Genomic DNA, 16580 nt, shown 5'->3' with positions numbered 1-16580 from the left:
TGGGAAGCTCTGCATACAAAACACTTTTTTTTTGGCCACAGTCTCAGCATATGCAAAATTCCCAAGCCAGGGATCAAATCGAGCTCCAGATGTGACAACGAGCTCCAGATGTGACAATGCCAGATCCTTAAGCCACAGCGGGAACTTACAAAAACCAAATTTTTAAAAAAGACATAAAATCAAATGTTAGTGAAATTAAACAACAGGATAAGATACTTCCATAAATAATATGACTCTTAAAAAATTATATGATAATATATTTAAATCCTTTAGTAATCCTACTTCCAGAATCTATACCAATAGCGGCAATCCAAAAATAAAAAGGCTATGTACAGGCAGAAAGATGTGTTGCAGTCAAGTGAATTCTATCAATTTGATAAATCATATGCAGATATAAAAAGGAAAACCGTGAGTTTAATGTTAAATAAAGAAGCAGAACAACTGCGTAATAAAACAGTTAAGAACTGAGAAGGAACAGAGAAAAATGAAAGCTTATAGTAGCAGTCCTGGGTGGTTTTTCTTTTGTTAATCATTTCCCTTGGTATGGTTATAATTTAATTTGTGAAATAAACAACCTGGGCGCAGCACCGATTCCCAGGTCTCCCCAGGCCCCCAGGGCTCTGGCTCAAGGCCCCGTGTGGATCACTCCACCTTCCCGCCTTTGCTGGGAACAGAGGAGCCAGAGCAGGGGGGTCAGGAGTAGGCTTGTTGACATCCGGACTCTGCCATTTACCAGCTGTGTGATCTTGGGCAAGTTATTTAACCAGAGTCAACATTCTAGAATCACCCAGAGCCGTGATGTAGCATACCATGGCCTTCATGTCAGAAAGACCTGGCTTGCATTTCCACACCGCTGCTTCCCAGAAGTGACCGTGGCCAACTTACGTAGTCTTCCCTCCATACCTCAGTTTTCTAATCTGTGAAACCAGTACCCACCTCACTGGACTATTGTGAATGTTTAATGACATGGGCTTTGGCAAGGGACTTAGACACAAGAAAAAACTCGAGGAGTTCCCGTTGTGGCGCAGCAGAAATGAATCCAACTAGTAACCATGAAGATGCGGGTTCGATCCCTGGCCTTGCTCAGTGGGTTAAGGGTTCAGCACTGCCATGAGCTGTGTTGTAGATCAGCAGCTGCAGCTCCAACTAGACCCCTATTCTGGGAACCTCCATATGCTGCGGGTATAGCCCTAAAAAGACATGAGACATATTAAAAAAAAAAAAGTGGCTATGATTATTTTAAGACCTAATTAATTGCCAGGGCCCCTCCACTTTGACTCCCTCTCAGTCCAGGTATTAAGCTGCCAGTGAAACCAGCAGGAATACCCAGTGGCCGGCTTTACTTTACTCCAGGCCTGCAGCACACACAGCACACAGGTTCCCAACCACAAGCAAACCTGGGATATCCCAGGCTTTAGATTCCACACAAGGAACACACATAGAATCCGGGGACAGAAACCAGCATTCTTCAATGAATCCACACAAATGGATGGAATAGGCATCAGCCAAAACGATAGTTTATAGAAGTATTACTTTGAGACTATTAACTCTCAAAGCTCCACCCAGCATCAAACAAGTTAAATTACAGTGAGCAGGGTGGATCTTGGTCCACGACAACTAAACCCCACTGTACAAAGAAAGCTGTTCTTTGCCGGACCACACCGAAATTTATCTAAGGCGTGTGCTGCACTGTCAAAACGAAGGGGAGGAGGGTTGTTATCCTATGGGTTTAGAAAAGGGGAGCCAAAGAGATGATGATGATGATAGCAGCCAGCAGCCCGGACTTTGCTGAAGCACTTGACGTTCACCGATTTCCTTTAAGAGCAGGTGGGATGCTTAGCCTTACTTAACAGATGAGGAAACCCACGGCCAGCAAGCAGGGCAGTGAAGCCAGAAATCCAGCTCTTCATGAACAGAAACCAGGTCTGAATAACACTAAAGTCAGGGCACCTTTTTTTTTTTTTTTTGTCTTTTCTAGGGCCGCACCTGTGGCATACGGAGGTTCCCAGGCAAGGGGTCTAATCAGAGCTGTAGCTGCCGGCCTAGGCCAGAGCCACAGCAACACCAGATCTGAGCCTCGTCTGCGACCTACACCCCAGCTCACGGCAACGCCGGATCCTTAACCCACTAAGCGAGGCCAGGAATCGAACCCACAACCCTATGGTTCCTAATCGGATTCATTAACCACTGAGCCATGACGGGAACTCCAGAAGTCAGGGCACTCTTAACCACTGTCCCCACTGTGTGGGGACACAAACATACACATCCTGCGTCCCTGGGAGAGGCACCTGTCTTTGGACGGATCTTCCCCAATTTCTACCAACCCCACAAGCACCTCAATCTGTCAAGGCTTAAGATACTCTGAGGACCTGTGCAGGGGAAAACCCAGGTCTGCCTCTACAGACTTCAACAGTTGTCTCCACTCCTTCTCATTTACACTGAGAAACAGACACACAAAAACATTTCAAGGGTGAGACACCCACAGTACCTAGAGCTTCACATGGATGGGCATTCACAGCAAGATAAGTACCTACTAGTGCTGGTTCTTCTCTGATCCGGGGCGGGGGCCCCTGGCCCCTCTGCCAGGGAAGGGCCCTCCTGCCAGGCCCACCCTCCAGTCACGAACACCCCCCACCCCCAAGACAAAGGAAAGTCTAGAAACAACTGGAAGGTGGTTGAAGTTCTGGTTCAGGGATCCTGGAGTCGCTAAAGACACTTCAAATCCAAGTGACCCTGGCCTTCTGGCAGACAAGAAAGGGGAGCTTTCTGCTCCGATGGAGATTTGTTATTCTTAGAGGAAAAAAAAGTTTCGAAAAGAGTCTTTGGAGGAAAAAAAAAAAGAGAGGAAGCAAACACATACAGCTCCTGGGTGCAGCCGAATGGTGAGGCTGGACAGGGTCCTTGCGCTAAGGCCCCAGCTGCATGGAGGAAGCCCTGGGTGGGCTGTTCCCCTGGGGAGCTGAGCCAGTGGCCCTCAAGGCTACCTTCCTTCTAGGAGGAGTAAGAGGAGTGTGGGGCCGGGCACTGAACACAAGCCAGAGCAAGACAAAGGCTCGAGTGCGCTGTTAGCTCCAAGGACCAGGCTCCCTCACTGAAGAGACACTGGAGTCTCTCCACCCTTTTGTTTACTTGGCTCAGGTTCAAAGAAGTAAATTATTTTAGTGCCTTAGGTCTGTCTTCCAGGCGCCAGACCCAACCCTCCCTGGGGCATGAGAGGTGGCTGGAGAGAGAGGCCTGCTCTGGTACCCTCCTGGGGCCCAGCAGACCCAGGTCCTTCCCACCCGTTGTCCCTAAGCACCTCATCCTGCAAGTGACCCTTCTGTCCCATGGACACACTCAGCTACTGTACTTACTGCGCCACAGTTTTTCCATGGCCACCCCCTGTCTCAGAGAGAAGCGAACATTCACTTCTTTGGGATGATGGAGCAGTGACCCTGCTGGGGTGCGGGGTCCAGAGGCTGGACGCCGATGTGAGCAGTATAGGCAACAGACCCGAGGGGCCTGGGAGTTGCTGCACCTCCAAACACCCATCCCTTCCCTGAGTGCAAGCTGTCCGGGAGCCCACCTCGCTTCCTCTCAGATTCCTCTGGGCCGAGGAATGGAACACGGGAGATAAGATCAAATGCCCTAGAGTCAAACTTGGCTAAAGCACAGCCGTCTCCAAGGCCAACTGGAAGCCACAGGAAATGGGTAAAGGCTGTGCTTGTAACCAGACCTACTCTCCAGCCCACCCCGCGCCCCCTCGAGGCTGGGCCGTGTGGGAGCACAGTGGACTGTAAGCGAGGGCGGTCAGAACAGGGTTTCTGTAAAGCACTTTAGTTCAAACTGAGAAGGTGGTGGTGGTCCACACCAAAGAAAGACCGGGACGGGGAGAAAAGAGGGAGGCTACGGTGACGGGAGTGATGGCTCCCAGAGTCCCTGGCCCCACCACTGACCAGCCTCAGTAAATCATCTTAAGCTTTTCCCCTCAACCGTCTCCTCCCCACCTGAAATCCAAAGGATATAAAAACAGGCATCACAATCTTTACTATTTCTCTTGGGGACAGACAGCAGGGGGTCTCTGAGGTACCTGTGGCCTCAGGTCATCCCCTGAGATGGAGAATCTGAGCATTAATGACCCAACTAACCTCAAGGCGGCCGCCACCCCCTGGGGGCGCTCTCTAGGTCGACAGCGCACTTTTTCTGCCCGACCCACCCATTCTTAGGCTGTGATCCATCAGCCTAATAATAGGAATGTCTCCCCTATGGACACTCCCCACGGAAAGGTAACTATTGGGGGAGGGGTAAACAAATGCAGATGGTGAGCCAAGGGGGCCACATGCCTGAGCCTGCCATCAGGAGGGGCATATAAAAAGCTTAGAAACTTGCAGACCGAAGACAAAGCCAGGCCTCAGGGAGGACGTGGAGGTCTTGAGGACTCAAAAAGCCTGGCATGTCTTCCGGGACTTGGGTCTGTAACTAGGAGAAGCCTAACCGGTAGGGACACACAGTACCTCACTGGTCTCACTTGGTCTGCTCCCTTATTTTGGAAAGAGGAAAACAAACCCACGGAGCTTTGAGCATTAAGAAAAGTATGTTGGAGTTCCCTGGCTCAGCCGAAACGAATCTGACTAGCATCCATGAGGACGCAGGTTTGATTCCTGGCCTTGCTCAGTGGATTAAGGATCTGGCATTGCTGTGAGCTGTGGTGTAGGTCAAGACCAACGTGGGCTCGAATCCTAGGTTGCTGTGGCTGTGGTAGAGGCCAGCAGCTATAGCTCTGATTTGACCCCTAGCCTGGGAACCTCCAGATGGTGTGGGTGTGGCCCTAAAAAGAAAAATAGAAAGAAAGGAAGGAAGGAAGGAAGGAAGAAAGAAAGAAAGAAAGGGAAGGAAGTATGTTGAAACATGAGATAAAAATAAAGATTTCCAAATTAAGATGGAAAACTGAAATGGCATCATGATTTTTCCCTCCCGTATTTAACTAACTTTGGAGTTTTTTTTTTTTTTTAAGGGGGGGGGGGCGGGAGTTCCCATCGTGGTGCAGTGGTTAACGAACCTGACTAGGAACCATGAGGTTGCGGGTTCGATCCCTGGCCTTGCTCAGTGGGCTAAGGATCTGATGTTGCCGTGAGTTGTGGTGTAGGTTGCAGAGGGGGCTCAGATCCCGCATTGCTGTGGCTCTGGCATAGGCTGGTGGCTACAGCTCCAATTCAACCCCTAGCCTGGGAACCTCCATATGCTGTGGGAGCGGCCCTAGAAAAGGCAAAAAGACAAAAAAAAAAGGTAAAAAGCACACCAAAAAGTCACCAACAGCAGGCCATCGAGGCAACAGGCATAACTGGACATGCTAACTTCCAAACCAGAGCCAAGGAAGGGAATGTAGATGGCACCACTGGTGGCTTCCCTCCCTCTCAGCCCTGGTGATGAGAGCAGAACCGGGAGGGTTCTGGTTACACCCGCCCCAAGTTTGGAGAGAGGCAAACTGCCACTAAGCCTTCTTTCTCCTCAACTGGGAAGTAGTGGGAAAAGGTGCTGGAAAACAAACAGGTGGAAGGGGAACAAGAGCAATGGGCAGACTCTCTCTGAGGGAAATAAGGGCTCCAAGGCCACCTATTCAGTCAGGGAAAGCTTCCAATTGCAGAGAGCTTCCCCATCTCCGAGAGCATGGAGCATCTCCCCAGTCCGCAGGCTGAACCACACCACAGGGGCCGCCACCGAAGTCCCAGAGCAGAGGGCAGAACCCGTCTCACCCCTGTCTCCACATTCCCCACTCATTCAGGCTCCAGGGAACACGCCATCAATACCCAGCCCTCATCAGCATTGCTACTGTTGGTGTGCAGACAAGAAAGCCCCAATGTGGTGGGAAGAAAGTCACTGTCTTATTTTAGAGCCAACAGGGCTGAACAGCACCAGCATGAACACGATGAGAAGAAACAGCAGGCCAACCACACGAGACACAAAGAGGTCGACCCAAAGGAATACCTCACTCCAGAGAAAGCACTTCCTCTGTGGCATAACCCAATCAGAATATTCTGGCAATAAACTCAGGGCTCAAAGATGGGACTGAAAAACAAAAGGACACTGCCAAAAAAAAAAAAAAAGAAAAAAGAAAAAAAGAAAGAAAAGGAGAGAGATGCAGGGGAGTTCCCATTGTGGCGCAGCAGAAACAAATCCGACTAGTATCCATGAGGATACGGGTTTGATCCCTGGCCTCGCTCAGTGGGTCAGGGATCCAGCGTTGCTGTGAGCTGTGGTGTAGGCTGGCAGTTGCAGCTCTGATTAGAGACCCCCTAGCCTGGAAACTTCCATATACTGTAGGTGCAGCTCTAAAAAGAAAGAAAAAAAAAAAGAGAGAGAGACTCACGCTTATCAGAAAAAGAACAGAACATCACTGAAGAGCCAACACATAGATTATAATGAACAGAACAAAATCTTGCCAGTAATTTCATACAGAAATACTGACAAGGGGTTCCCATTGTGGCTCAGCAGGTCAAGGACCCAACGCCATCTCTGTGAGGATGCAGGTTCTATCCCTAGCCTCACTTAGTGGCCAGGATCTGGCATTGCAGGTTGCAGCTGCAGCTGCAGCTCCAATTCAAGCCCTGACCCAGGAACTTCCATATACCCAAGGTACAGCTGTAAAAAGAAAAGAAGAAAAGAAATACTGACAAAATAAAGTTTGAGATAACCAAAGTGACTGCGGATGGAAAAGACACAATACCAACATCAGGATAACTGGTGCTGCTGCAGGAGAGAACCGGGACTAGAACAGAAGATTTGTTCCAAGATTAAAAGCACACGATTTCCCTGAAATGAAAGGAAAAACAGAACCTGATGATTGAAATAATACGCTGTACTCCACAAACATTTCATGCAGAAGGCTCAATGCTGAGACATTGCCCAGTTAACTGCACTTAAGACTTTTCCAGGCATTCAGAAGAAATTTTTCCCCCAAAAAATTTTTCTTTAAAAAAAAAAATTGTGAAACATACTAAAACTTCTTTCAAGTGGCAGAAAATTCATACTGCCCTCATCTTTTCCATAGTGAGATTTAGTATCAGAAGAAGTGCAACAACATTTACATAATTCTGCAAGAAAGAAAACAGGAGCCAATGAATATTATTTCTGGCCATAACGTCCTACGAATGTGGTAAAAACAGGCATGAAAAAAATCAAGACTTCAGTCCCCTTGAGGGCGGCGGGGGAATGACACGATAATAAAATGCGGCTAATGAGTAGAAAAATAAAAACGGAAGAGCTCAGGAATGCAGAAATGAGGTAAGCATTAAAATGCTTCAAATATGAAATAGAAACTATGTGGATTACGATTATAGGACAGAATCTAAATGCTATCATCATGGGCCGTTTAATAACATAATTAACACAATCAAGACAAGGGAAGAAAGGGGAAAATGTGGAAATGCTAATGGCCTCATTTCTCATAGCAGAGTCAATAAATACTGTCTAAAATGGAAATAAGTAATTACAGATGTGACTCACAAGTCTCTCTTTTTTTAAGCCTTTTTGGGGTCTCTTGGGAAATCACCTCTCTTGTGAAACACACAGCTTAATAAATATTAGCCTTTACAGCTCAATAATTCCTTTACTTTTACTAGTTTCTTTTTCTCCTGTTATATCCAGGCAAGTTTTAATATGCTTTTTTATAGCAGTATTTATATGTATTTCTCTGTATCCATTCATCTGTGAGCATGCCTACAAGAGTGCCTGGAATAATGCTCACCATTTCTGAGTGGTGGGATTTCGAGTGTTTTGACTTTTTGACTTTTTTTTTTTAACCATAACTCACTGATGCACACCACCAATGGGTGGTATAGGCATGGCAACATAAGCAAACATGGGTGGAAGTTCCCATCGTGGCTCAGTGGAAAAGAATCTGACTAGCATCTATGAGGACGCAGGTTCGAACCCTGGCCTCGCTCAGTGGGTTAAGGATCTGGCGTTGCTGTGAGCTGTGGTGTAGGTCACAGACAGGGCTCAGGTCTGACATTGCTGTGGCTGTGGTGTAGTCCAGCAGCTATAGCTCCGGTTGACCCCTAGCCTGGGAACCTCCATGTACCATGGGTGCAGCCCTAAAAAGACACAAAACAAAAGCTATGGGTGATTATTTTTATTTTTATTATTTTTAAATTTATTATTATTATTTTTGTCTTTTTGCCTTTTCTAGGGCCACTCCTGCGGCATATGGAGGTTCCCAGGCTAGAGATCGAGTCGGAGCTGTAGCCGCTGGCCTACGCCAGAGCCACAGCAACATGGGATCTGAGCCATGTCTTCGACCTACACCGCAGCTCATGGCAACGCCACATCCTTAACGCACTGAGCAGGCCAGGGATCAAACCCGCAACCTCATGGTTCTTAGTGGGATTCGTTAACCACTGAGCCACGACGGGAACTCCTGGGTGATTATTTTTATAATCAAGAAGTCAATACAGCAGAAATTGGCACAACACCATAAATTAAATATACTTTTAAAAAGTCTGAAAAAAAAAAAAAGTCAGAGGAGTTTAGACCCCTAGCCTGGGAGTCTCCATATGCTGCAGAAGCGGCCCTAGAAATGGCAGGAAGACAAAAAAAAAAGTCAGGAAGAACTTTTTCTGCATGGAACAAAAGCTAGAACCTGTAAAATTAATAATCTGACCACAAAAACTGCCAAGTGTTCTATAAATAATTAGTGTACACTGGGTATTCACGGTGAAACTAATAACGATACAGTCCTCTGTGTAAATCCCAATAGACCCAGTTAGAAAACCAGTAGTCTCACAGCTTGGTACTCAAGTACATACTCTCTGGGGCCCAAAAGGTTCAGAACCAAAAGGTTCTGAAAAAAAAACACTGCCTAGCCTGTGGTCCTCCCTACCCACCGAATGAACACCATTCAGAGGCTACTCTCCCCTCAACAAGCTGAACCCCCCTCCCAAAGAGGGTGCAAATCAGAGCTTGAAAGCCAGTCCTTGATTCAACAGGCCCATTATTCTGCCTCCCTCACCTCTCTCCCCCACCCCCAACCACTCTCCTATATACCCTAAAAGGATGTGCTCTCCTTTTCCTGCTCCAACTCCCAGAAACCTAGCCTCAAGCTTTGGCTCAGCCAAAGGCCCTGGGGGTGGGGGGGTGGGGGGGCTCTGTAAACAGTGAGGAAGGACTGTGGGAGGGGCCGGGGGTACCTCGAGTTCGCGGGTTCACAGGCCCTGTACTGTCCCTGTGAAACCTCACGTTGCATGGTGAGATGAGAAAACTTTCAAAAAAAAAAAAAAAAGCAGTGACCCAGAAGCAGGGAACAAAATTAGAACCAGTAGCCTGCCGCTCATAGACCAATATTTACTGAGCCCCCATTGTGCGTGTCAGTGCCCACGAAGGGAGCCAGGAAGAGCCCTGGGCGGCACTGTAGACCACAGACGACGGCAGGGGGTGGCTGATTTAGCCACACACTGAGCCCTGAATGAGCTTAAAGACAGCCAGGCCCAGAGGGCTGGACCAGCAGGGGAGAGGAGAGCATTTGCCAGGCTCCACCATGCCTGTGGAGCCTGGGCCTGACCAGACAGAGAACAGAGAAATCTTCCAAAATCAACTGAGTTAGCACCCCTGTAAGGGGCAGCCGGCAGGACTTCCCCAGTAGAGGCCGGGACGAGTCATCCCTATTCTCATCATTCATCCACCAACATTTCCCAGACACTCCATTGCAAAATTCTGACCTATTGTCCCTCTTAAGTCCACTTCTGTTTGCCAGACCATGGGGTGCGGTGTGTGGCTTAGGAAACAAGGCACTCACATCCACCACTGACATCATCCACTTGAAGCAAAACTCCCCAATTTGTTATGTGGGGTCAAATAAATAAGTAAAATATATGATCTAGTGGCTAAATCATAAGACAGCATGACAAGCTGGGCTGGGTTCAAATTTGGGGCCAATTACTCTATGAAACATCCAGCCTCTCAGGGGGATTCTGATAAATGACAAAGAGCCTAAAGGTGACGGCACAGTATGTACTTAGGTCTGTTCCTTCTGTTCCCTGTCCTCCAAGCTCTCAGGCTAATACCCACAGCTAGACCTGAATCTGCCTATTCTCAGAGTACTTCTTCCAGGAAGCCTTCCTGGACCACTCTGAGCACTAATCTCCAGCTGCTTTGGACTCCTAATGACCTGGTCTCCTGGGGAGCCTTCTCAACAGTTTTTTGTTCCTTGAAGGCAAAGAGGTCCTCCTCTTATGCTTCCCCGTAACATAGTGCCTGGGTGGTTTCTGTCGTGGCTCAGTGGAAACGAATCTGCCTAGGATCCATGAAGGAACGGGTTCAATCCCTGGCCTCGCTCAGTGGGTTAAGGACCTGGCATTGCTGTGAGCTGTGATGTAGGTAAAAACAACAACAAAACCCCATAGTGCCTGGACCAGTGCTGGGCAGACAAGGGGGGAGAAGCAGAGAATTTTCTGCTGGAAGATGCCGAGTCCAGCCTCCCATCTAACTGATGTCTGCCCACATCACCCCTACAGCTCGATAAGGAACAGGAGCCCAGCATCTCCTTCCACAGACATCCTACTCCCCACCACCTACCACCCTGGGACCTTCAGACATTATCTGAAGTCAGATGTCCGGAACACTTATTACTCTAGACTAAACAATCCCCATTCCTTCAATTTTGTTCATATTCATTGAACAGAAGGCTAGCTACCTACCCCTGCCGGACTTTAAAAAACACAGTCCGAGAGTTCATTCATTCAACAAATATGCATTGCCTACTGGTTTCATACCAGGAATAAGGATGTGAGGGCCTAGTGCCTGCCCTCACAGAGCAGGGAAAGCAAACAATTCAACAAGCAACTTACAAGAACAGTGATGACAAGGCTGTGTACGGACAGGAACTTCATATAGGTACATTAAATGGCCTAGGGAATTGGGAGTTCCTGTTGTGGCCCAGCAGATTACACTTCAACTAGTATCCATGAGGATGTGGGTTCCATCCCTGGCCTTGCTTGGTGGGTTAAGGATCCAGCACTGCTGTGAGCTACGGTATAGATTGCAGACACCAACATTGGATCCCATGTTGCTGGGGCTGTGGTGACCCCTAGCCTGGGAAATTCCATATGCCAAGGGTGCCGTCCTAAAAAGCGTGCGTGTGCGCGTGCGCACGCACGCACGCACGCACAAAGCCTAGGTAATCATGGGAATCCCCAAGGAGCTCCCCCTACCCCTACCCCCACTATCAGGTAGCTATGGCACAGGGAAGCTGCCTGCTCCAGGATCCTGCTGGCCCTGCCATGACCCATACCAGCAAAATGCATGTCCTAGAGGGCATCCTGAGCAAGAGGGTGTCCACACATTGAACACTGGACTGAGTGTGGCTAATTGGCAGAATGCAAGTCACACTAGGAATTCCAGGGAAAGGATGTTTGGCAAGTGTCATGTTTTTGATTCTCTACTTTCATTAGCTTAGACTCTAACTTATTGCCCAAAGAAAAGCGCTCGATAGCGAAAGGAGGCGCTATTAGTGAACACACCAGACAAGAGGAGCAAATGACAGGACTGCCTTGGTGTGGATGCCTGGTAAACAAGCCAATCTACATCATCAGCTTGGAGAACACAGCAGGGCAGTCAGGTCTAGTGTCAGGGAACAGGGGAGACCTCCAAGCGGAGAGATTATTTTACCTGAGACCTGAAAGAGGGTGTGTAAAAGTGGGCCACGTCTAGGTGAAGGAGTGAGATGGGGTGGGGTGTTCCAGGAACATGCAGCTTCATTTGGAATGCCTCAGCCAAGAAGGTAGCCAAGAATGCCGCATCTAAGAAGGTAGATGCCAGAGTTTTCAGTATACTGATCTGGCTACACTGTGGAGAATGGACCAGAGGTGGCCAAGAACGGTCAGGAGACCAGGTAGGAGAACACAGCACCCAGTCTGGTCTTAAAAAGCAAGGCTTCCTTCTCCCAGCTTCAGTGCAGCCAGGGGTGCTTCCCTGCCCCTTGGGTCCATTGACCTCACAGTTTTCAATGCATTAAAATGCTGAACAGACGCCCCTTTAATGGCTACAAGGAGAGAAACACCACTGTACTGGAATCAGTTTGAAAAGACCAACCCTCCCCCCATCATTTCCTCAGTCAGGGTGAGACAAGCCCCCTCAAATCAACTCTCTGGCTGTAGCAGGAGGGTCCTTTATAAAGGTCAACCGCAACTCCTGGGCAGCAACACCCTGCAGGCAGAAGTTGCCACCGAGGGCCTCTGACAAGAAGTCTCTTAGGTTCCCTTCTTCCCAAAAATGGGTAAGAAGGGCTTCTGAGCTGCAGGCTCCCTCTGGGCAATGAGGTGGGCTCTTCCCAGACAGTGAGCCTTTACAAGACCGTGGGCTGCAGCAGGCAGAGGCACGCTTGGTTTCCCTGCTTCAGGGAACCCCAGGACGGCTCCACTGCCCTGCCTGCAGCAAAGACTGTGCTCCGGCCAGCCCACCCGGCGTCCCTCCCTCCACGTCCTGCTGCAGCTCTACCTCCCCCCTTTCCAACCCTCCCATCCTGAAGCCGGCGCAAGTCCCCCACTCAAAGACCCTGACCATGCCAATCTCTACAGCTGAGATGCTGAACGGGGGTGGGAGTAAGTTCTCTAGGAAAGCAGTTCTCAGAGTGTGGTCCCTGGCCCAGCAGCATCCATCACCTGGGAACCTGAGCCAAGCATAAGTTCTCGGCTCCACCCAAATCTGCAGAATCAGAAACTCTGGGTGGGGCCCGGCAGTCCAGGTTTTAGGAAGCTCTCTGGGCACTTACGATGCAAAGGGAGGTCTGAGGACAGCTATTTTCAGAGGATGATGGTTAGATTTCCAGATTTCTTCACCAAAAGCCACTGCTGTCCCGTGGTGGCCCCTCCTCACAGTTACTGTTCATGAGCATTTGGCCAGGGCCCCAGAAGGAAGGCACAGGCTGCATCTCAGGCCTTAGGTTTCTGTGACTATAAATAGTGATGAGCAGAATTGTGAATGAGCCTCACTCTCCAGAGAAAGATGCTTAGGGGGAAAAAGAGAAAAAAGCCCCAATTTCCAAATCAGAGAAAGGTGGCAAAAAGGGGAAGGAGATTGAGAAATTACATTCCTGACTCATTCCTCCCTTTTCCCTCCCATTTCCCAAACCTCCCACAGGGTTCATTCCCAGCCCGAGGTCACTGAGGTCAAAGGCCTTCCCTCATCCTCTGTTTCCTCACCCTGTGCCTCACTGGGACCAGAGCACCCCTCTTCTTAGGACTCAGGAGAGAAACCACTGCCCTTACACTCTCCTGCTAAAATACCTACCTTCCATCACTCCTCTCCACCCAACAGCAAAGTTTAGTCCCTCTGCCTGGCTGTCATGGGTCCTCCAATGAGGCTCCCATCATCCTTCATCCTTAGCTGCCCTGACTCTGGCTGAGACCCTGGGCTGCACTCAGAATGCCTGCCCCCAGCCTGTGCTGTCTCTACACCGCCCACAGGACCAAGACTGGAAAGTCTGATTAACATCTGGTAGAAACATCAGTCAGAAAGCTGAACACAGCCCACATGTGTTCCAAGCATTCTCTCCACAAGTGTGTTGTGTAAAACAAAACAAAACAGAAATCCATGAATTGAAGGAAAAAGCACCATCTCTGCTTCCCCTCAAATCCCCCTCCCCCCCAGCCTAAGTCCCACCCTGTCAGGAAAGCCTTGGCATCCTCCCCTGAACCTACCACTCTATCTCAATGGTGCAGTGTCTCAGAGTGACTGTTCTAACACCTTCAGTTACTTTTCCTGGTTGTTTCTTAACAATCCTAGGAGGTTGGAAGGATCTAAATAAGTTCTTTCGGCACGAATGGATATGTAACCACAAATGCCTACGTAAACAGACATACCCTCACTTTCTCCAGCAATCACAGGATGGCTGGGATACAGTGCACTGAAGATGCAGTTATTTAGGGCCACAGGGTCAAGGGCAGGAGCGGACAAGTGTCTCCTCAAAGCTCTTTCTTTGTCAAAGGTGCAAAGGGGAGCATAAGGATCCCAACACTTTTGCCCTGCTGACTCCCCATCTCTAACCAGCCAGAGCCCTGGAGAGGGGCTGTCCAGAGCAAGATGGATTCCGGAGCCAAGGCAACCTCGTTTCTGGCTCCTGTCATCATCAGATCCAGATCGGGGCCAGTAAAAGACCCACACAGAGAAGTTCCCCTTTCTCAGGTTAACATACCCCTCAAGGCCATGGGTACAGCAGCAGTCTCCAGATAGTACGGTGCCAATAAGGGACCTCCCTAACAACATGACCCTCACACATGTATTTCCACTTGCCCTCCCCGCCGACCTCCTGCAAACTGCTTGCTTATTAAAAAGGGATTAACATTCTAACCAGACTTAAAGGCTTACCCTCTCCTGCCAACACAAACCCCAAGGAGCAACGGGACTGCCCCCTGGAAAGGGCTTCCGATTTTAGCTTGCAACTCAGACATCTTCTAGTTTGGGTGACTTTCAACCCCAAACAGAGAGGGGGAAAAAAAGAAGTTAGAGATAAAAAATTCTTGCGGCAACACTATTCACCAAAAAACCTTGGAAGCAACCCAGAAGCCCATCAGCAGAAGAGTGCACAAATAAACTAACCACCTCTCACAGCGGAAGAGCAAACAGAGCGAATCGACTACAGCAACATGAACACCCGTGTACAGTACAAGGTTTCGGTAACAACCGCCTTTTGAATGCTAAAATTTGTCAAGACCTCACTCAAGAGCAATTCATTCTTGAAGACTTCTCCAGAAGATGCACAAGGACGGTCTGAATCTGCAGGCAGGGAATCTGAGTGAATTTGAGATGCTAGTTGAAATAATGTAAAATCTCTTAACCAATCCCTTCCAGCTTCCACTGGGCACTCACCCTAACCTGAGTCCTCTCTCTCTTTCTCTCAGATCTGAGCTGCAGTTGGGACCTACACCACAGCTACAGCAATGCTGGATCCTTACTCTGCTGTGCTGGGGTGGGGATGGAACCTTCATCCCAGCACTCCAGAGATGCCAGCTGGCAAGCCCGTTGTGCCACAGCAGGAACTCTTTTTAAAGTGTAACATATACACACGTGAAGTGCCCAAGTCTTAAGCGTACAGCTCAATTAAAGGGTCATCCTTACCTATTTTTTTTTCTTTTTTCTTTCTAGGGCCACATCTGCGGCATATGGACGTTCCTAGGCTAGGGATCTAATCAGAGCTACAGCTGCTGGCCTATGCCACAGCCACAGCCACGCCAGATCCAAGCCACGTCTGCGACCCATACCACAGCCAGATCCTTAACCCACTCAGCAAGGCCAGGAATCAAACCTGCAACCTCATGGTTCCTAGTTGGTTTTGTTTCCACTGCACCACGATGGGAATTCCTATAAAGAGTCATCCTTTTAGAGTACACAGCTGACTACAGCACTTTCTTTGGTTTGAACCCAGTACAGGTGGAATCAAATCTAAAACCCTTTTCCTGGAGTTCTCTTGTGGCACAGTGGCTTAAGGGTGGTGTGGTCACTGCAGCAGCTTGGGTCATTGCTATGGCTTGTGTTCAATCCCTAACCCGGGAAATGCCACAGGTGCGGCCAAAAAATAAAAAATAAAGCCCTTTTCCTGGCATCTCAGTCACTATAACATCTGGACCTTGCTGACCCCACAGACCTCACAAGGATCCTGCCACCCGGCCTTCTTTCTGTCCCTTTAGCACATCCAGTGCCTTTGCACTGGCTGCCCCTCTGCCGGAAAAAGCTCTTCCCCTACATCTTCACATCAAGTTTCACTTCCAATGTCACTTCCTCAAAGTAGAGAGCCACCTAGTTTAGGGGTTAAAAAAAAAAACCTACTCCTGAGTTATTGAGAATCCCAACACTGTTTTATTTCTTTCTTATCATATATCATTTATATATACGTATATATATATATATATGTACATATTCTTGTTTTGTTTATGTATTTATTATCTCTCTCCTCCTACTGACTATAAACTGCACAAAGGTGAGACTCAGGTCTATTTTCTTCCCTGAGCCTGGAAGAGTGAGTGTCTGGCACTGATACAGCCCCCAAAGAACATCTGCTGAGTGATGTGTTCACTTCCCACTGGCCCCTTGTGGCTGTGCCCAAGTTTAGAACCTTACTGTTCTTTGGTCTTGAACCCCAGTTGAACCATTAGCAACTTTCAGGGCGAGGACACACCTCCCCTGCAGCTCCCATAGAGCTGAAGACCCCAGAGAGCCAGAAGTTCATCTGGAGTTGGAATATAAAACATAAGGTAAAAAAATAAAGAGGACAGGCACCAGCTGATAGCCCTGCTGGAAATACCATGTTAACTGTTCCCCGTGGCAGGGAGAGAAAAGAAAAGGAAACCTCACAAGTACAGGCTGTTTCGAGAATTTCTCAGCTGCTCATGGAAACCCTGAGTCTTGGTGCTGCTGCTAACAACCTCTTTCTGTGCCAACTGCACACATCCTGAGTGCGGGGGGAGGGGCTCGTGGCCACTGCCAAGAATAGGGAGAGTTCTGAGGAGCCAAGGTCACCGGCCCAATCTGGTCAGCAGAGCCACGGTCAAGGCCTCTGCCATGGGAGGCACCTCCACGGCATCTGCTGGATGTCGGGGAGGTGGCTGAGGCAG

At 48.8% G+C, this 16580-nt stretch overlaps 1 protein-coding gene across 1 annotated transcript in view; it reads right to left on the bottom strand.

The window, feature by feature from the left end:
* SLC39A14 (solute carrier family 39 member 14) overlaps nucleotides 1-16580 on the bottom strand; it is a 47656-nt gene that overhangs the window by 17230 nt on the left and 13846 nt on the right. The gene's annotated exons all lie outside the window — the stretch shown is intronic.

This window comes from Phacochoerus africanus, chromosome 15 (genome assembly GCF_016906955.1).
Source record: "Phacochoerus africanus isolate WHEZ1 chromosome 15, ROS_Pafr_v1, whole genome shotgun sequence".
Classification (NCBI taxonomy): domain Eukaryota; kingdom Metazoa; phylum Chordata; class Mammalia; order Artiodactyla; family Suidae; genus Phacochoerus; species Phacochoerus africanus.
Note: the sequence above shows the minus strand (reverse complement) of the source record. Positions and strands in the feature narration are given on the sequence as shown.